The 22,627-nt window shown below is 41.0% G+C and overlaps 1 long non-coding RNA gene across 1 annotated transcript in view; it reads right to left on the reverse strand.

The window, feature by feature from the left end:
• Positions 1–653: 653 nt before the first annotated feature.
• The window catches only part of LOC145531835 (uncharacterized), a 163,749-nt gene continuing 141,775 nt past the window's right edge, over positions 654–22,627 (reverse strand). Inside the window, exons 5-7 of the long non-coding RNA XR_014072797.1 lie at positions 19,810–19,978; positions 17,477–17,537; positions 654–978 (exon numbers count right to left, since the gene is read on the reverse strand). This is a non-coding gene — a long non-coding RNA (uncharacterized LOC145531835). The remainder of the gene's footprint in view (positions 979–17,476; positions 17,538–19,809; positions 19,979–22,627) is intronic.

The raw sequence follows: 22,627 nt of genomic DNA on the forward strand, positions 1-22,627 counted from the left end.
GCAGTACAGAATGACAATAACTGAAGAACCCATCAGAAGGGTGTACTTGGGGAAGTATAGGGTGTCAAATATGGCCTGTTGATGTGGGTGGACACAAATGCCCTTGCACTTATCACCAGAGCCTTCTAAATGCCAAGACAGATATAACTCAGGGAAGCAAAGTCTATACAAAGAGGTTAATAGAGACCCTCGGGACTTCCTTGGTGGTCCAATGGCTAAGACTCTGTGCTCCTAATGCAGGGGACCTGAGTTCCATTCCTGGTCAGGGAACTAGATCCCACATATTGCAACTATTAATGAGTTTAAATACTGCAACTAAGAGTTTGCATGCTGCAACTAAAGATCCTGCATGCTGCAACAAAGATCAAAAAATCTCATGTGACACAACCAAGACCTGGCATAGCCAAATAAATATATTTTTTTTAAAGACCCTGAAGGCTCAGTTACCTTCTATAAGCCAACACTGGCACCATGGTCCCTGCCACTCTCCTCTGCCCCCAAAGCAGTGTGCTAGTGCCCACAGGAGCTGCTTGTGTCAGCTTTGGTCTCCCCCATCAGAATGGACTCCTGGAAGATCAGATTCCATGGTGGGCCTGGGCTTTTATATCATCTTCCATATTTGTGTCCCCATAGTATTAATACTTATTCCAGTGTGTGTTCAACACACGTTTATTGGACTGAATGATGATTGTGAGCTATTATTTGGAGTAAGAAGGGAAGCTACAAAATTCGACCAGATGATAACCAGGGTTCTACCGTCAAAAAGGCGTTTACTCATATTGTAGCAATTCTTCCTGAATCAGAACCAGATATAGAAATAAAGTTTGGAATAATACAAATTCTTTCTTCAAGTTAGTCTTGAAATCCACAGGAAAGAAATATATTGTATTTTGTCCTGAGTGGTGATCAGGAATAGCTACAGAAAGTAGCTGTGGGTGAACTGTTGTATAACAGTGACAACATGATTGAATTCAGGATCTAGAGGGAGAGGAAAATGAAGGGAAAAAAATCCATTAAGATGTTTAATTTTAAAAAGGAAATAGGACCAAATTGCTAGATTGAAATAAATACCTGTAGTTCATTTTTAAATATTACAAGGAATTTAAAAATATCTTCTTAAGAAATGAATGTCAACAATTTTACAAGTTGGATGCTGCAGGAAAAATCCTATGTTGTTCACTAGAGCAGTAAACGAAATCTCTAGAGGTAAAGGGTTTCATGGAAGAAGGGAAACATTCCACAGATGACAGAAACAGGAAAGCATTTTACTTCTGTCAGATCAAATTCACATCAAAAATTAGTCAGAAATTCAAGGACCACATAGAACAAGGAACACTGTTTTCATATGAACTATCTCTGAGTGACTAGGACTCTGAAATCACTCAAGCTGCAAGATCAACAACTCCTGAATCAAGCATAAACTATTTGGGGAAATTGTTCTGTAAGGAGAAATCATGCCCTAGGTATTTTCCATACCCTAGGAATCCCCCTAGGGTCACATATATCTGTTTGAGAATGGGGTCTCTATGGACGTGGTCAATATTGACAATGATCAGCTTTTCTCTAGATTGCATACCACAGACAATCCTGATGTTAAGATTTCATGAAACTGAGGGGAATGTTTAGTCAAGGGCAGATGTCTTTGAGACATTACCTTTCAAAGGTAATAAGTACAGAGGGATAGTCTCCTCAATATTTTTATGAATGACCTGGAAGGGCAAAATCTCTAAATTTTCAAGAAACACTAAGCTCCTCTGAGAAGTGGATTGAAGATACTCTTCAGTCATGCCTGTGAGCCATCATAAATGCCACCATAAACACCACTAGAAGCCTTAGTGTAGGTAAGGGTCAGATCAGCCACACAGACTAAAAATAACCTGGTTTATACTTTAAAGAAGTTGGGTTTATATGTTAAAGATGTTATGCTCTGCTGGTAAGTTATGGTCAAAGAAGACCTGCAAGTTGAGTTATCCTAGACTCAAACCTTTGGGTCCCAGGACCAAAAAATTAAAATTTATTGAGGACTCCAAAGAGCTATTTATTAGCTTCCTTTTAAATTACAATAAACCCATCACAAGTTAATATAAATAAAAACCTTTAACTATTTTTTCCAAATTAAAAATTAGTGAGAAGAATGGTGTTTTTATATTTTTATAAATCTTTTTAGTATATGACTTAGGAGAACAGAATGGATGATTATATTTGCTTTGGTATTCAACTGTTGCAATGTGGTTTTGATTGAAGTAGATGAAGCAAATGTGACCTCAGAGAGATATATATTTAGAAGGGGAGTATATTTACATAGTCTTTTTAAGGTGATTGTGGATATTCTTTGATACTACACAAAAAGTCACTAAGTGATGGCATTTTAGAGGTTAGTTGCAATGTGGAATCTGAAACCATATTAACTATCTTATGATGTTATGTTAAAATCCATTGACTTACCTTACACTTTGATTTTTTTTAAAAAATTAAACCCATGCATAATTTGTGTAAATAGTGAATTATTTATGTAGAAATTATTGATAGACTGAGTTCTGTAGATCCTCCAAATGTTGATGGTTTATTCTACAATATAAACACCTACATTAATCAATATAAGCATGGATATCATCAGAAAAGTCCTTAGGCATTGAGAAGCTGTCCAGTTCTTGTTGAAGGATACATGTTTTTTAAAACTCTAATTTTTGCTTGAAAATGCCAATTTTATCACTGGTAACAAATATTGTCAGTTTTATTTCTTTGAAGTGACAGGCTTACTTCATCCATTTTGGAGAAAGTATCTGCCAGATACTGTATTTGGTCAGGCATCCTTCAAGTAAAACAGGTGTCCCATGAAAAAGCACCAAAAATAGCTCATAGTTTGATCACATGAGTGCTTTTCCTCAAGACAACTTTCACTTTTACAATGCAGCAGAAGTTACATAGTTTTCATTTTGTCATACAAGTTAGTAAAAAGATGTGTACTCAACATTCAGAAAACTAAGATCATGGCATCCAGTCCCATCACTTCATGGCAGATAGATGGGGAAACAGTGGAAACAGTGGCTCACTTTATTTTTCTGGGTTCCAAAATCACTGCAGATGGTGATTTCAGCCATGAAATTAAAAGATGCTTACTCCTTGGAAGGAAAGTTATAACCAACCTAGATAGCATATTAAAAAGCAGAGACGTTACTTTGCCAACAAAGGTCCGTCTAGTCAAGGCTATGGTTTTTCCAGTGGTCATGTATGGATGTAAGAGTTGGACTATAAAGAAAGCTGAGCGCTGAAGAATTGATGCTTTTGAACTGGGGTGCTGGAGAAGACTCTTGAGAGTCCCTTGGACTTCAAGGAGATCCAGCCAGTCCATCCTAAAGGAGATCATTCCTGGGTGTTCATTGGAAGGACTGATGTTGAAGCTGAAACTCCCATATTTTGGCCACCTGATGAGAAGAGCTGACTCACTGGAAAAGACCCTGATGCTGGGAAAGATTGAGGGCAGGAGGAGAAGGGGACGACAGAGGATAAGATGGCTGGATGGCATCATCGACTCGATGGACATGGGTTTGTGGACATGGGTTTGGGTGGACTCAGGGAGTTAGTGATGGGCAGGGAGGCCTGGCGTGCTGAGGTTCATGGGGTCGCAAAGAGTTGGACATGAGTGAGCAACTGAACTGCAACTGAAAAGGTTAAAACTGAATACAGTTAATAATTTTTATTGCATTATCAAGGACATTCTTAAGTGAAATTGGCTTTCTTTTTTTAAAAACACGAGTGCATGGTGACGAAGAAGACAATGACCACAGAGCTGAGGTGATGGCAGTTTTACCTACCATTGTTTTTGCATAATCAGTGCTAATCCAGCACAGTAACAAATGCAAATAATTTCTCAGTATTATTATGAAAATAATTTTTGTTTTGCTGACCCTCTGAGAGGGTCTCGGGGACACCTAGGGCTTGTAGACCACACTTTGAGAACTGTATTCTTAGGCCGATTCCTGAATACATTGTCTCACATTAGATGGCCAAAAAGATGCTGTGTCTGATCAGCCTAATTTTGGAAATTAAATACAAAGTATTTTTTTTTAAAAAAATCTGTGTCCCATGTGGAAGCAACCTAAATGTCTATTGACAGGAGTGGATAAAGAAGATTGTTACATATATACAATGGAATATTACTCAGCCATTAAGGAATGAAATAGTGCCATTTGTGGTGATGTGGATGGACCTAGAGACTGTCATACTGAATGGAGTAAGTCAAATGGAGAAAGACAAATATCATATGATATTACTTACATGTGGAATCAAAAAAATGGTACCAATGAACCTATTTACAAAAAAACAAATTGAGTCACAGATGTAGAAAACATCCTTTTGGTTACCAAGGGGGAGAGTGGGGGAGGGAGGGACAACTTGGAAGATTGGAAGTGATATACATGCACTACTGTATACAAAATAGTTAATTAATAAGAACCCACTGTAGAGTACAGGGAACTCTACTCAATACTCTGTAGTGACCTATATGGGAAAAGACTAAAAAAGAGTGGATTTATGGTATGGCAGGGAGACTTCTGGAGCTCTTAACCAGTGTCTGTTCCTTGGTGTTTCTGGCATCTAGGGCATTTGTAGGACTGTACTTCAGAAGCTGCTTGAGGAGACAGTCTGCCTTTCTTTTGTGAAAACCTGAACATTTAAACAGCGGATTATGCCGAGTGGCCTGGGTAGTGCTCTAGATCAAATGTTGTGTCTCCCTAAATTTTGTACGTGGAGCCCTAACCTGCAGTGTGATGGCCCTTGGAAGTGAGGCTTTGAGTGATTAGGTTATGAGGGGCCTGCATGAAGGGGATTAGTGCTCCTATAAAAGCTATCCCTGCAGAGCTCCCTTGGCAGAGCTCTGTTCTGCAATGTGAGGACACAGAGAAAAGATGACCATCTATTAACCAGAACAGACTCTTGCCAGACACTGAATCTGTTGGTGCCTTTATATGGACATCTTAGCCCCCAGGACTATCAGAAATATGTGTTTTTTAAGTCACCCAGCTTATGATATCCATTACAGCAGCACAAATGGACTAATATGTGCAGGAAGCGAGAAGCCAAAGCAGGTGAAAGGAATTGATTCCAGAAGATGGGGCCGAAGTTGGGGAGGAAGAGCCAGGGACATATTAATACATGGTGGGACCCCAGGGTGGTGGTTGTGGGGCACCTCAGGAGGTGTCTTTGGGCTTTTAGCTAACATTTATACAGCTACCACAGCATGCCAGGTACTGTGTAGAGAGAACCTTAACAACAAGGGTGTAACTCCAGGGAAGAACAGTTCACTTCATGAACTGGGTCTGAGTTCTGTTGTTTAACTTCCTCACCTCACTACACATGTCTTTTCTTAAAACTTACAACTTGCTAGAGAGCACTTCGTTAGCAATCCACATACTCCACGATGCTTATACCACATTCTTCACCTAGATGGCAATCCCCATGTTGCTTTCCAAAATAGCTTAGTTTCGGGACTTCCCTAGGGCCCAGTGGCTAAGACTGTGAGCTCTCAATGCAGTGGGCCCACACTGGTCTCTGGTCATGCAACTAGAGCCCACATTCTACAACCAAGAGTTCACACACAGCAACTAAAGCTCCTGTGTGCTACAACGAAGACTGAAAATCCCATATGCTGCAACTAAGACCAGGTGCAGCTAAATAAATAAATAAGTATTTTTAAAAAAGAAAATAGAGTTAACTTAAGTTCATAGAGTTGATGTGCATTTAGAGTTACAAGAAAAGAACCTAAGATTCCTCTGAGGTGACCCTGAGGTCAACCGGGAAGATTTGCAGGAGAGACAGTCTAATGGTTCTAGTGTTGAACATGAAGGAGAGAAGAAACGGAACGTGTTTGCACACAGGTACTTTCCCAAGTGGAATGCTCTGATAAGGTCCAAGTCACGGCAGGTCTAAAGGCTGTGGAACAGCAAGCACGTGAAAGCTCGATTAAAAATTCCCATCACAGTTTCAGTTGAACGCTTGGTTTGTTTATCAATGTGATCAGAAAATGTCTTAGGCCAGGTTGCCCTGGGTTTGCTGCGGTCTGTAAATAGTGCCACCCTGATGAGAAGACAGGTCATGAGAACGAAAGAGAGAGGAGGAGAGGGAAAGAGGAAAGACAACAACTGAAACCGAAAGGTCAAGGGGAGAGGTGGTTTTCCGGTGTGTATGTGGAAGTGAAACTGAACCCTGCATTTTGCTCATCCCCCCAGCACCCTGCAGGTCCTGTGTCTGCTAATCAGCCCTGCTGAGGAGCTGTAAGCTCACTCTATTGGCTAACTCCATTCACTAACTCTGTTCCTGGCTCCTTTGACCTATTTGTGGTGATGCAACTTGAAGAACTAAGGGCCTTGCCTAAGAAACTAGGATTTGTATATTTCTGGCATGTTTGGAAATGGTTGAGCCTACTGGGGGTCTATTTATGTGAGTGTCTCTAGTCTAATAGAAAGGAATTTTTCCCAAGAAAAAGGTGAGGTGTACAAACTCGGTTCAAGGATGAGGGATGGAGGTCAAATTTATATTCATTTTGAATATAATGAAGCATATACCAGGGTGATTTTAGGGAAACTTAAGGCGGCAAGTGTAAAAAAATGAGTCACTATCTAAGAGAAGGCATTTTTTTCCTCCTTTGACTGCACTGGGATGTGGGATCTTAGTTCCCCGACCAGGAATTGAACCCACACCCTCTCCACTGGAAGTGTAGAGTTTTAACCACTGGACTGTCAGGACATTTGCAATATATTCAAGTAATAAATGACAGTATTCTGAGTGTATAAATACTTCTCTTTTTCTTTTTAGTTTCACAAATAGCTGAATACCTGTGTGTGCCCAGCAAGGGGGTAAGGTAAAGGTTGTATTCAAGGATTAAAAATAAAAGTGGATAGTATACCATGAAATGAAAAGGAGAAAAGGGCAGTGGTGGACACCTGGGTGTCACAGTCATCTGTGTACTGAGCCTCCTTTGGGGCAGGACTAAGGTGCAGAGATTGTCCAGGGGGATTTTTTCCATGAACCTGTGAGGGGTCTCATCCTCTGACTTCCTGACCTCAGGGGAACAGAGCTGAGAGGGAAGTGACAGATGAGGCCTGAGGACAACTGCCAGGACCCATCTGTGAATGTAGTGAGGACCTCAGCATGAGAGAACCCTGGAGAGGCAGGAGGAGGGATGTAAACAAGAGATGCATATTATGAGGCCAGGTGCATAGAGCAATGTGAGTATGTATCAGTCAGTAACCCAGCAGGAGACAGGGCACACCCAAGTGGGGCCATTAAGAAGAGTCTAAGAATACAAAGGAACTTATCTTTTAAACAGAAACAGACTCACAGAGAACAGACTTGTGGTTGCCAAGGGAGAGGGGCAGTGGGGGAGGGGTTGACTGGGAGTTTGGGTTTAGTAAATGCAAACTATTACATCAGTTCAGTTCAGTTGCTCAGTTGTGTCCGACTCTTTGCAACCCCATGGACTGCAGCACTCCAGGCTTCCATGTCCATCACCAACTCCCAGAGCTTGCTCAAACTAATTTCCATCGAGTCAATGATGCCAGCCAACCATCTTACTCTCTATGGTCCCCTTCTCTTCCTGCCTTCAATCTTTCCCAGCATCAGGGTCTCTTCCAAGAAGTCAGTTCTTCGCATCAGGTAGCCAAAGTATTGGAGTTTCAGCTTCAACATCAGTCCTTCCAATGAACACCCAGGACTGATTTCCTTTAGGATGGACTGGTTGGATCTCCTTGCTGTACAAGGGACTTTCAAGAGTCTTCTCCAATACCACAGTTCAAAAGTATCAGTTCTTCGGCGCTCAGCTTTCTTTATAGTCCAACTATCACATCCACATATGACTACTGGAAAAACAATAGCTTTGACTAGATGGACCTTTGTCGGCAAAGTAATATCTCTGCTTTTTATATGCTATCTAGGTTGGTCATAGCTTTTCTTCCAAGGAGCAAGCGTCTTAATTTCATGGCTGCAGTCACCATCTGCAGTGATTTTGGAGCCCAAGAAAATGAAGTCTGTCACTGTTTCCACTGTTTTCCCATCTATTTGTCATGAAGTGATGGGACCAGATGCCATGATCTTAGTTTTTTGAATGTTGAGTTTGAAGCCAGCCAACTTTTTACATACAGAATGGATAAACAACAAGGTCCTGATGTATAGTTAAATGAACTATATTGAATATTCTGTAATAAACTATAACAGAAAAGAATTAAAAAAAGAGAAGAGTCTAAGAAAAGGTTGAGTTCAACCTTTCAAGAAATTTGACAAGGAATGGTGCAGAACTCAGGAGCAGTTGTAGTGGGGAGCCTTTTTCACTTCCAGGCCCACAGGGACAAGGGAAGAAGCCTATCACCAGGACGCTAGTGGTGAAGAACCCACCTGCCAGTGCAGGAGAGGTAAGCGACGTGTGATCAATCCCTGGGTCAAGAAGGTCCCCTGGAGAAGGACATGGCAACCCACTCCAGTATTCTTGCCTGGAGAATCCCATGGACGGGGGAGCCTGGCAGGCTATAGTCCGTAGGGTCGCAGAGAGTCAGACACGACTGAGCCACTGAGCATGCACTCACAGACAAAAGGAGAGAAGTTCACAGAACTGCTTGGTGGAAGCTGCGGAGCCGTTGTTTTTGGCAGACCCTGATGCACTCAATTTCCCTGACTTGGGGTTGGCCAAATCCAGCTGATGCCAGAGGGCAAAGGAGCCTGCTCAATGCAAATCTGTACAGATTAGTCTACAGAGCAGTGTAGAAAGAGAGTGGATCTGGAGAAATGAATGGGAGCTCTCAGCACAGAACACATTCCTAAGCTGCTCCATATGGCTGCCTTTGCATCTTCCTCCCACAGTAAGGCTGAAAGACAGCATGAGGGGGTGGGGCTCAGAGATAGTGCCTGGTGTGGTCATTATTTTTTTGTAAAAGAATGCCACTGGGGAGAAAAAATAATTTTCCTTCTAACTTGTTGAGTTCTTGGCCAAGATCCTTGTCATAAGACAGATTAACAAGAGAAAGATAAACAAATTTATTAACATGTATACCTCATTTATATACAGATGATATTCAAAGAAAACTGAGTAACTCCCTGAGGTGGCTTAGAATTCAGGCTTAAATACCCATCTTCAAAGGGAAAGAGGAGTGTAGGCCTCTTAGCGGGGAATAAATGATTTCTAGGAAAGATGAATGGGTCTTTAGAGGGATAGATGGGAGGTGTGATAGTTTGTGACAAAGTTTGCTTCTAGACTCCTCTCCTGTGATAGCTTCCTGAGTGGCTCAGTGGTAAAGAATCTACCTGCAATGCAGGAGATACATGTTCAATCCCTGGGTCGGGAAGATCCCCTGGAGAAGGAAATGGCAACCCACTCCAGTATTCTTGCCTGGGAAATCCCATGGATAGAGGAGTCTGGCAGGCTACAGTCCATGGAGTTGCAAAAGAGTTGGACAAGGCTTAGTGACTTAACAACAACTCCTGTGATGAGTCAACCTTCCCTGATCGATGGATCTCTCAGGGAAAGAACTTAGTAACTGAGTTCTTTTTGCAGGATCTGTCTTTAGGCAGAAAAGAGGAGTTCAGAGAAAGCCTTTCCCTTCATTTGCTGTTTTTCAAGTACCTAAACTCAAAATAATCAACATACCAAAGCAGTTTATTTTGGAGTTGTGTATCCTGGACGCCTATAGTCATATTTTGGGGTTGAAGATTATGATCCCCACCAATTTTTTTTTTAAATCTTAGAGAAAAATGTTTACTGTTTATTATTAAAAGAGAAGTATATACATATTACAGAAAATCTATAAAATACTGAAGATATAAAGAAGGAAACAAACCATGCTGGTAAGTCTATCACCTAGAGATAATAACCATTTGCATTTTGGTGTATATTTTTCTAGTTTTTTTTTTTTCCTGTGTGTATGTATGTGTATGCATGCACAAAGTGTGTAGGTGTGTGTTATATATCTTGCAGGTTGATTAAAAAACAATTGAATGAATTACAACATTCAATACACCATGCAACTTCCACCTGTAGACATATATCAAAAAGTTTTATGTTTGTACTACTTTAATTCATAGCCTTAAGGAAATGAAGTAATAAATCTCAATGGTCACTTTAACTGTGGTTGGTGATGCTAGGATGAGTTACACTGTAGAACTGATGGGTGCAGTGTGGCATACTAATCATTTGTAAGGTAGAGAAATGGATTTTGATTATATGTTGATGTATGACTTAATTATTACATAATTCCTTTTTGTAAGTATTCACCTCTTTTCAAATAATTTCATATTTTTAAAATTGCTGTTTAGTCACTCAGTCATGTCCGACTCTTTTGTGACTCCATGGACTATATAGCTCACCAGGTTCCTCTGTCCATGGGATTTCCCAGGTAAGAATACTGGAGCAGGTTGCCATTTCCTTCTCCAGGGGATCTTCCTAACCCAGGGATTGAACCTGTGTCTCCTGCTTGGCAGGCACTTACCACTGAGGCACCTGGGAAGCTTAAGGTCTGTCATCTGTACAGTTTATATCCTGCTCTTTTCACTTTCCATGAGATCCTGACTGTCTTCCTGTTTCATGAAACAGTGTATGAAAAGTATTGTTTCACTCTCCACAACCACTGGAAGGGACAGCTCTGATTACCACACAACCCTGCTCACCTTTCAACCTTTTTATTCATTGCTGATTGGACCAGAGGTAGGCATCTGACACAAGCAGGAAAATCATACATCCAGCTACAGAAATTAGTTAATCTCACTTAAGAATTTAGTCTGAGGGACACAGGCTGTGATGAACATCTTGTTCATAAATGTGTGTGTGTGTGTGTGTGTGTGTGAATGATGATTTCCTTAGAGCACATTCTTAGAAGGTCAATTACCTAGTCAGAAAGATCTGCAACATTAAGCATCTCAATAGATATGACCAAGTCCCTCTCTAGGGAAGTTGTGTGTACGCCTATATAATATGCATTGTAAAATGTGTGCTGCCAGCTCTTTTCAATCTGCATTAAGATAGAAATGATAATTTATTTGAAAGATCTTCCATTAACAGGGTTCCGATAAAAAGGTGAAAGCCCACAAAAGGAGCTTAGTTAGGCTATGTGTTTCCCTATATTGATCTGTGTACATTAAAAAAGAAGTATTAATGGAGCCCAAGTTGCTTGAAAGGTTAGTTTCAAGTAGTTGCCATGGGCTCTAGGGTGGGGAAGGAAGAAAGAAATGACCTGTGAAGATGCCCTAGTGAGGAAGAGGAAAACTGAGGTTTTAAGAAGTTAATATTTCCATCCCTCATAAAAGGGTGAAAACCAGGTATCTGACCAGAGAATCTGAAAGTTTGATTGTGGACTCTGAGGAGTGGTCAATGGACATTTCTCTACAATGTGCTTTAGGCTTTCCTGTCTTCTCTGGTCACTGTATCACGCTGAAACTGCCGCTGGTGTGGCCCAGGAAAGAACATGGAAAATGCCTGGTGTAACCCATCCTGAATCAAGTATTCAGTAAATGCTAGCTAATATGAGGATGAAAATCTAATAATTAATAATGAAGTGTCCAAATGACTTAATTTTGTCCCATACCTGACAAACTATAAATAGTTAATTTATCCTTAGGTCAAATTCTCATTGCCTGTTACACACACACACAAACACACACTCTCAAACCAGAATGTATACATATAGGTATGTCTATACCTTCAAGGGTGTGACCTTGGGTGCACAGCTCAACTTCTCTGTGCCATCTTCTCCATCTGGGAAACAGCAGCATCCTTGGAAGTTTAAGGAGGCGGCACATGCTGGTGGACGGCCCCCATTCTTGTCGTCTAAGTCTGTTTTTGTGGGTCATAAGGTAGAGAAGTGGCACTAGTGATAAAGAAACAGCCTGCCAGTGCAGGTAGACATAAAGACTTGGGTTTCATCCCTGGGTCGGGAAGATTTGCTGGAGGAGGGCATGGCAACCCACTCCAGTGTTCTTGCCTGGAGAATCCCATGGACAGAGGGGCCTGGTGGACTGCAGTCCATGGGGTCGCAAAGAGTCGGACACAACAGAAGTGACTTAGCACGCATACCTTCAAGGGTTTTATCTTGTGATAAAGCCTTTTCCACCATTCTCTCAGCCACTCCCAAACCGCACAGTGGTACTATTTTTTTTTTCCTCTCCTTTCAGGGTATCTGTTCCTTTTGATTTCTGTCATGGCTCTAATTTCTTCCAGCTGTTGCTGCCACACCTCCCCTCCCTCCTTCCTCCACCACTTCCCTGAGCCATCTCATTTCTAATCTCTCCGTAAAACTCAGAATGCTTTCTGTCCCAGGAAAGAGAAAGGCTTTCCGCATCAGGTTTGACATGCTGGTGCTGCAGTAAGTGGGACAATATAATGACACCATTACGTTTCTGACATTTAGATGCCATTTATGAGCCATCTAGCTTTGTGCTCTGTTTTCTGTAATCAGAGATTCTTAAAGGTGGAAAAGAGTTTATAAAGCACTGATGTCAACCTCGTGACTGTTGTTAGAATCTCTTCTAGTACATCCTTAACAGATGGGTACCCAGGCTTACCTGGGTAATTTTGGTGACTAAGGGCTAACTATCTCCTAGGGTAATCTCTTCCTCTGTGAGAAATCCGATCTTGAGAAACATCTTCCCTTTGCTGAATCGAATCTGCTACTCTGTCACCTCTATCCAGTGGTGTCAGGAATCAAATAAAAGAAGTCTAGCCTTCTTTCATGCGATGGCCAATCACGCCTTTGTAGAAAGTCATTATGTCTCCCCAAACCCTCAGTTTCACCCTTCAGCATGAATGTCCCCATTGCAGTCCAGATGGCTGTCCTTGGAATGCATTCACTGCATTGTCACGATCTTTGAAATCACCTAGAGTAACACTGGACAGAAGACAATTGAAATGGTCTGCCCGGCACCAAATGTGGTTTTGGACCATCTAGTGTGTCCTTGTAGGTTGGGATGAAAGGTAAGGAAAAACCTAGAGAGATAGCTAGAATCTAACTATATATATTTGTGTGTGTGCATGCTCAGTCACGTCTGACTCTTTGTGACCCCATGGATTATAGCCTGCCAGGCTCCTCTGTCCATGGATTTCTGAAGCAAGAATACTGGAGTGGGTTGCCATTTCCTTCTTCAGGGGATCTTCCTAATCCAGGGATCAAACCTGAGTCTCCTGCATTGCAGATGGATTCTTTACTGCTCAGCTGCTGGGGAAGTCCCTAACTATATATATTATTACTAATTAATTGCAAGAGTTGTGTGATCCTATGGCAATCACAAATACATGAAAAACATTGGAATATTCCACTAAATATAAGAGCTTTTTGAGGTAGAAGAAAAATGCACTTCTCTTAAAAAACAAACAAGGCAAAATTGGGCCAAATGATCACTTTGGGTAGGAATTGCAGACATCTGTGAGAAGAATGAAAACTAGGTAATATATAAAACGAGCTCAGCAAAACGGGTTACTTGTCCTCTCTTCTTCTCCTTCTTCTACCTTATAAACACTTTGAATTATAGAGTTATTTCCATTAAAACTAATTGGGTTCAAATAATTCTATCAAGTTTTCCAAAAAAGAAAATGCAGACAGCTCCCCCAGCTGAAATCTCGGATCATTTTGTAATCTCATGCAGAAGTCTTCACCACAGTACAGGAGAAGGTAGGCCTCCAAACTGTATAACAGTTAACTTAAGGGTTAAATTCATTCCATCCTTGGAAAGGTTTAGAATTGTGTAACGTGTTTTAAGAAAATCAAACCAAGGATATTAATATTTTTACATCAAGGAACGGGCGCATATTTAGTATCTGGTATATTCGCAGTAATTAGAAAAAGTTTTTGAGGGGCAACTTTACTGTTCCAATTTAAAACATGTAACTTCACTCAACAATTTTAAGTGAAAATCTTACCAAGTTTATATACAGTATTGGAATATTTGAGAGAATTTGGGTCATCACATTTATAAATATAATTTATTATATTTTAAATATACATATTTAAAAATATAACAGGCTGAATTACATTTATAAGCATAGTTTAAATATTGAAGGTCTTTAAGTTAATAATCAGGGCCAAATATTATTCAAAGCCCCTTTAAAAATGATTGTTAAATTTACTAGAATTGAATGATAGATTTTATAAGTTTAATTTAAAAGCTTAAGAGCTAGATTTTTAAAATAGATATTGTAAAATATTGTATGTCAAAATTTAAAACCAAAATTAACCCCAAAATAGCCTTTTCAAAAAATCACTTCAAGGGCAACAACAACAGCAACGAAAAATCCTCTCGATGAACAATGATCTTCCTGATCTTGTGATAGCCTCCGAGGCTGGGTTAGGAATTTCAACAGAGGCTGGAAAATTCTTACTCGTACTGAATTTACAGTCCAATCAATTGGCCCCTAATTTTCCTCTTTCTGCATTTTTTACATGGACTACCATCAGTGTGGGGTTACCTACCCTTGAATTTGTGCAGTGGACACACACATAGGACTTCTTCCTTACCGCTAACAGCTGCCATCTTGTTGGCTGCGGCCCTTTCCGTTTCTCAGTAAGATTCACTGTTGGCTGGCTGAGCTCCTGTCCTCTCTCACCGACCTAGTCTTCTCTGATAACTCTTCTTCCTTTGATGTTCTGGCTTTGGTTGAAATGTTTAGCTCTTTTCACATTTATCCAACTCAAATCCTCCTGAGGTCATTGTCAATTTCTTAACCTCAACTCTTACTGCTCTTCCCTTTTCTGATTTCCTGTATCAAGTATGGTCTACCAACCATTTTGGCCATTAATTGCATGATATATGCATTGACTTAACTTTCCCTTCCAAGTTTTAGCTCCTGAAGGGCAAGGGCTTTGACTTATCTGTTCTTCAGCAGCTAGTACAGAACTAGTAGATGATCAACAGACATTTGTTGAATGAAATAATTTTCTTAGAAGCATCACTGCACCTAATTTTCATGACTGCCTGAGTGCAGATACCTCCTCAACCATATAGATATGACTCACTTCTCAAACTCTTGCTAGGCCATCTCTCTCATTATAGTAGTAAGAGTAGGTAATATTTATTAAATTAACTTAATGTATGTGCTAGACACTATTTTAAGTGTCTTACTGGCACTAACTCATTTATTTTTTACAGCATCTCTATGAAAGAGGTACTATTATTATTTCTGTTTAGTCAAGGAACAGATGAGTAACATGTGCAAGGTCACTAGGTGCTCAGTGATAAAACACACTGTGATCTGAATGTCAATCAGCTGGCTTCAGGATGTGTGGTTTACAAGATGCCTAGATAGACGCTTAAATGCAGATTATGTATATGGAACCTTATCAAGAGAAAGGACTTCTGGTATCCTTTAGTCCCAGTGACCTTTAATCTGGAACGTTTGTATTTCTAGGGCAATGAGAAGATTTTTCATTGGATATTTGAAGAGAATCTATTTTCACATCCTTAGCTTCTATATCATTATTATTAAATTTGATCTTTTTATTAAATATGATCTTCCTGAGAAGTGACATTTTTCTACTTTACAAAAGACACGGTCCTTGTTTACCTAAAGTCTTCCTTTGATGTCTTGCTCCAAGGTGTAAACCCTCCTGCACACCAAGCCAAAGGGAAACCTTCATCAACTAGGGCACTGTGAAGCCCAGGACAGTCAATCTTTCGGGCAACATTTTCTACGTAAGCATTTCTGGCTAATTGCCGAAAAAGATAAACATCCACAAGATGATCCTAAACTAGTTAACAACAGAGCTGAGAGAAAAGTTAGGTCTCTAGTCATGGAAATAAATTTCAAACTAAGGATTTACAGGAAAAGGATAAGTTTTGACAGAAAGGAATAGAGTGGACCTTTTGGTCAAAAGATTGGTGAAGGGGGAGTTTAGAGGTTGTAATGAGCAAGCCCTATATTAGAGATCTATAGATTTGCTAGTCTAGGTCTGACCTAGGGAAGAATGAGAAAATGGGTTATTTGGAAGATGGTGAAGGGATTTGGAACCTATCCTTGAAGAGACATACTGCTGCAGTAAGTTCCCAAACAGAAGAACCCCAAATGTTTTAGCTGGAGAACTGGATGGGATAGCGATCTTAAAGGACGATGTGTAAGAGGCTGTCTCAATAATTTAGGGATGTCTTGACTTGATAGAGGCTAAAGAACAGGATGAGAAAGAGCAAGTCTGAATGAAGGTATAGGGAAAACTCAACAGGACTTTGGGCTTCCCATGTGGCACTAGTGGTAAAGAACATGCCTGGCAGTGCAAGAGATGTAAGAGATGTGGGTTCAATCCCTGGGTCAGGAAGATCCTCTGGAGGAGGAAATAGCAACCCACTCCAATAGTCTTGCCTGGAAAATCCCATGGACAGAGGAGCCTGGTGGGCTACAGTCCATAGAGTCGCACAGAGTTGGATATGACTGAAGCGACTTAGCACAGCACAGGACAACAGAACTTTGGAATGAATCCTAAAGGAGAAGCAAACATGCATGGCACCTGAGTTCTGAGGCTGGTGACTTAAGAGCATGGTGGGGCTGTGCTGATTTTGATAAGGAACTGGTAGAGAGGCAAGAATATGCATCCATTCATTCACTTTTCCATTCAACAAGTATTTGTTGAGCAAACAGAATGTGCTAGTCACTGTAGTAGGTGGTGAATAAAGCAGATTTTGTTTCCCATCCTCACGGAGCTTGGATCATAAGTTACACAAATAGACAAGTTGTAGCTGAGCACTATCAGGAAAAAAGAAATTATGGGAAGTAACAGAGAATGACAAGAGGCAGAGTTTCTACTTAGAGTAATTGGTGAGGTAACATGTTTTATTTAGGTAATATATAACATGAGACTGAAGGATGAACTGAATTCCAGATTTTTTTTGTCCTAAGAGGAACAAAGAAGGGGGTACCATTTGTTGGGCACTGAAGAATACCAGAAGGTTTATATCACATTACTGATTCCCATTTTACAGAAGTGGAAAACTGAGGCTCATGAGGCCAAAGAACCTGACAAAAGTCACACAGGATCCAACCCTATGAGCTTAAAGCATGTGCTCATGTCAATCAATACTTTGTAAATATTCCTAAGGAGAATGAATCATCAAAGAGAATAATCTTCTGCAAAGAACTTGAAATTGACATTGGAAGGATGATAGCAAACATTATAAAGAAAGGGCATGCAGCTATTTTCAGATGAGTTCAGGTGTTTGCATTGAACAAATCCTCGATACTGAATGGGATTTGGGTTGTTAAGTGGAGCTGTTGTCAGAAACCTCTGAGGAAGCATGGGGAAGACATTAGAGATGAATAAATGAACCCCTTTTAAAAAACTGAAGTGGCAGCAGCAGTGCTTGGAATAATAGATCTATAGAATTGACATTGATCTCCCAGCAAAAATCTGGGCAAGTATGCCAGCAGAGAGGTTAAGAACCCAAGCTTTAGCATCAGATAGACTTTGACGGAGCAAATCTCAGTTCCTCCACTTTGTAGCTATGAACACACACCACTTACCCTCACGGAGCCTCAGGTTCTTCATCTGCAAACAGGAGATGATAGTGATCCCTTTGTAGAGCTGTGGCGATGAGATGATAAACTCATCTATGTAAAGCATTCAGTACAGTACACGGTAGGTGGAAAGCATTCACTAAACTATAATAATTAGTCACAATTTCTCTAGTACATTATTAATCAGATGACTGGTGAGAGCTTGGAAAAGGAAAAGGAAATAGCCAATCTATTGCTCATTCTACACATATTTACAGATCTTTTCCAGGGAGAAAAGAGAAGACACAAAAAGGAATTGTGATTTATATTCTGTCTGAAAGAGAAAAATTTGGCTTATTCATTAACTATCTCAAGTCTCCATTACTGGTTACACCGTGTACAGTTTTTTCTGCTTGATCTGACCAGGCGGTTGTAATTCTGCATTTTGTGTGTGTGGTATTGCAATCTATCTGTTGCCATGGAGAGATAAAGTGAAAAGAAGGCAAACCCTGGTTTCAATACAAACAGTGTCAAAGAACAAATATAGAAAAAAAGTAATGAAAACAAATGGAAAAAGCAAAATGGCTTTCTGCTTGAATGTGTATATGACAGCATGAAATCTCTTTTGTCATGAGGTAAAATAGGAAATAGAATCAATACCCCATATTTTAAATATTGCTTAATTTAAATTCATATTTTTAAATACATTAAACTAGTCGTGAAGATTTCATAAGCAGAATGGTGAATATATTAATTGTAAATTACTTCTGTACTTTATTTTCCTAGATGGTTAGAGCTAATTTTATAGCCATATTTTACTCTGGGAACTTGACACCTGGGTTGTTTGAGTTGCAAAAATGATATAAGGATGTGTGATTCTTTTTCCTTTAGATTTGCAAAAGCAATTTAAGAAATTTTTGTTATGGCATTTAATTTCACATTCTCTAGCTCCAAACACACACCGTCATGTAAAAAGGCAGAATCCAAGGGATGACATTAGAGACAATAAGGCAATCAAGGTCTATTAAGCACCTACTACCTTTTATACATTTTTATTACATTATTTCACTCACTGCACACAACACACTCAAAAGACTCATACTAGGTAAAGAAACTAGGTTCAGAGAAGCTGTGTGATTTGTCCATGATCTTACTGCTCAAGGATGTACATCAAGGATTTGTTACTCAAATCTTCAGACTATAAGCTTGGACTCTGACCACCGCATGACGTTATCTCCTATCAAAGTGGTTTAGAGGCTAGAATGCAAGCTGGGAATGAGACCCAGTTCTCATTCCTAATGTTAAAAGGAATGGGATCTAGAAAAATGGTATAGATGATCTTATTTGCAAAGCAGAAATAGAGACACAGTCATAGAGAACAAATGTATGAATACCAAGGAGGAAAGATGGGGTAGGAGAAATTGGGAGATTGGGATTGACACATATACATTATTGATACTATGTATAAAATAGATAATGAGAATCTACTGTACCTACTGTGTAGCCTAGGGAATTCTACTTAATGCACTGTGGTGACCTGAATGGGAAGGAAATCCAAAAGGGAGGGGAGGGTATACATAAATGTATGGCTGATTCATTTTGCCGTGTGGTGGAAACTAATACAACATTGTAAAACAACTATACTCCAATAAAAATTAATTTTAAATAAATAAATATTCTTTGACAAGAGTAAAAAAAAAAGTAATGGGATAGTGGGGAAACTAATCCTCTGAGTTCATTTTCTTATTTGGAAAAGAAAAATCAAGCGCTCAAATACTTGGGATCATCCTATAGTCCCTTCCACAGGCCTGTGACCTATGGTCAGAGGTGGATGTGCTGTGAAACTAATACACCTGGAGCTTCAGAGTCCCTCCCTTGAATGGCTCCTGTGCGTGCCGGTGGTTATGGGGCAGCGCAGGGCGGGGGGCACACTATAGAATATTCTAGGTAGGAAAAGTCAGGTTGCCTGGAAGCATTTCTTCATAAGCATCTCTGGGAAATTGTCTGAAGAGGTTTCAGAGGACAGCTCTGGATTTTTCTGATTCTAGAAATTTGAAGTCTAAATAAAGATTCTCTTTCCTACCTAATTTGTGTTCACATTTTTTCACCTCTTTTCCTAAAGAAGGTTCACAAATTGTATAAGTGTCAGGAGGTGCCTCCATGTGATTCTGCGTAGGAAGAAGGGACAGAAGCAGGGAAACCAAGGCAGATGCTTCGGAAGTCTCCCCAAGCCACCAGGTGCCAACAAGGCTCACTTTGTACACTTACAGTCCCGCCTGGAGGTGGCAGGCACCACGCACCCCCCCCCCCCAGTAGACACAGGACAACATGGGACAGCTGCTGTCCCAACTTAGAAGTACCTGAGATGTCACCCATGCCCATGGAGCCTGAGCGCAGATCCTCTGTGAATGGATGTCCTTGATTAAAAAAAAAAGCCTTGTGAAAAAGGCTGGTGACCCCCACACATCAGTTCTGCATACGGAAATCCCCTGGAGACAGCGGCAAAGGGGAGCTCTTGGGGAGGAGGTCCTGGAAATGAAAGAGTGTCATGAGAAGCAGAGTTTCTGCAGCCTTTTAGACCTAATCTCCAAAGAAGCAGCTGATAACCAAGACCCCTTTCCGCACAACTTTGCCACCTGCCTAATCCACGGCTGCCTGCCCATCTTTATGGCTGTCTTTACCATTCCCACCTCCTCTGGGTCTCACGTCACAGTGAGGGGATGTCACAAGCAAGGATGGGCAACACATTTTCAGACTGGGTCCACATAAGAATCAAAGCCATAATCTGGAAAATTCAGGACAGAAAATTTCCTTTTGCATCAACCTTGCTGATAGCTTAGATATTTTTCTCTTTGAAGTGTTCTGATAATTGCTCTCAATTTCCACTTCACTATAAAAGGCAAGAAATACCCTAAGAGTTCCTTCCTCAAGCAGTTCAGTTGGGGGCTTTTTGCAGAAGTACCTGTGGGCTGAGGCCTTTTCAGAGCATGTTGCCTTGTTTCTTGGAAACCTATCTTGATCTTAAAGCAGACAGGAGTCTGCAAAATTTAGATGCAAGATCCGTGTCTGTCCCCTATCTCCTTCCTACCATCCTGACCACCGCCTCTGCCTCTACCCTGACATCCACTTTCGATGGTCTTAAATCTCTGGGGGCTCAACTTCTTCTACAGCCGAGGCCTCAAGGCTCAGGAATGGCTGGAAGGAGGGTACCAGAGTCATGGTAGACACCAGAACTGCCCAGCAGAATTTCCTGCTATGTCAGAAATGTTCCATGGCTATGCTGTCCAGTGTAGCGGCCACTATTCCTGTCTGACATTTGGGTATTTGAAATGCAAATAATGTGGCTGAGAAACTGAATTTTTAAATTTTATTTAATTTCAATTAATTTAAATTGAAATAGGCTTAAGTGGCTGGGCTTCCCAGGTGGCACCAGTGGTAAAGAATCAGCCGGCCAATTCAGGAGACGCAGGAGACTCTGGTTTTGATCCCTGGGTTGGGAAGATCCCTGGAGGAGGGCACGGCAACCGACTCCAGTCTTCTTGCCTGGAGAATCCCATGGATAGTAGAGCCTGGTGGCCTGCAGTCCATAGCGTTAAGAATTGGACACAACTGAAGCGACTTAGCATACACGCATGCAGGCTTGTGTGGCTAGTAGTGATCACATTGGATAACACAACCTGAGACCCTCAGACTGCATATGCCCCAGGCCTGTGGATTCGTTTGGTTCCTAGTTTTAGAATCAAATGTGATGAGGTAGGTATCTTAACACACGGTGAATGATAAGAAATTGGTGGTACCAGACTTTCCATGAACATCTGAAATGGGTTGCTTTGCCCTATTGTTCTGTGATGGATATTACAGTGAGAGGAAATTACAAAGTGAGAAGCAAACTCATATTTATTGAGTGCCCCCCTGGTGCCAAGCATCATAAGTACATTATGTGTGTGTCACAAAAAGATCCTGCCACCTCCTGCCTCCTCAGACCCTGAAAACACCTGGTAGGCTCATCAGAATAAAGATAGGAGATACTAGGGAATCCTCTGGTGGTCCAGTGTTTAGGATGCCATGCTTCCGCTGTAAAGACCCAGGTTTGACCCATGGTCAGAGAACTAAGATCCTAAAAGCTGCATGGCATGACCAGAAAGAAACCACCAGCACACCTGCCTCCCCCCCCAAAAAAAAGACAAAGGGGATGCTAGGTTAAAGAAACAAGAGAAGCAGAGGAAGGAGCACACCACATTGTCTATGAAAGAGCAGACAGGGAATGGATCAAAGATGACTGAGAGGCAAATAGAGGCATTAGCCAGGCAGACACGAGTGTTAAAGGAGAAGAGGTGAGAGACTGGGGAAGCTGCTACCCAGTGTGGGGCCTTAGGGACTAACTTACTTGGGTCGAAGGTTTTAAGGCTGTTTGGCTCTGTGTCACAGGCTGCAATAATAGCTACTATGGCTTTTTATGCTATATACCTTCTAGCCTATTCCCAGGCGCTGTTCTTTATATTTCAGTATCAGTATCAGTTCAGTCGCTCAGTCGTGTCCAACTCTTTGCAACCCCATGGACTGCAGCATGCCAGGCCTCCCTGTTTTGAGTCATTTAATTCTAGACTCTAGGCCTTGGCTGGAGGAAAGGCTGAGCCCCTAGAGGTTCAAGACCATTGGCAGTGGATGTCAGAGCACAGGTAGAGGAGGAGAAAGGGGACAGACTCAGGGCCTGCATCTAAATGCTGCGAGCTTTGGCTAGCATACCTACAATCAAAATAGGTTTCCAAGAAACAAGACAGCAGGCCTGGAAAAGATTTCTTCTGCTAAGAACTCTGAAAACTTCTCGGAGTTTCTAGTCCTGTGAGGAAAACACTATTATCACCTTCATTTCACAGATGAAGAGACAGGCAGAGAAATGACCTGACAACTTTCCCAAGGACACACAACCAAGAAGTGAGGGAGTCATCCTTTGAACTGAAGCAGTCTGGCCCTCAAGTCCATGGCTTAGTCATGCATGTCTTGCTGTGTGGAAGTCCTGCTGTCATCTGTAAACAGACCTCCATACAGATAGACATTGCTTTTCAAGCTATTTTGAAACTGATTTTTTTTTTTTTTTTGAGTCTGAGGTTCTGCTCCACCTAGGCAGGGTGGGAAGAAGAAAGATTTTTTTTCAGTTTTATTGAGGCCAATATATGA

The sequence above is a fragment of the Giraffa tippelskirchi genome, chromosome 2 (genome assembly GCF_054371585.1).
Source record: "Giraffa tippelskirchi isolate mGirTip1 chromosome 2, T2T-mGirTip1v1.2.pri, whole genome shotgun sequence".
In the NCBI taxonomy this organism is placed as follows: Eukaryota; Metazoa; Chordata; class Mammalia; order Artiodactyla; family Giraffidae; genus Giraffa; species Giraffa tippelskirchi.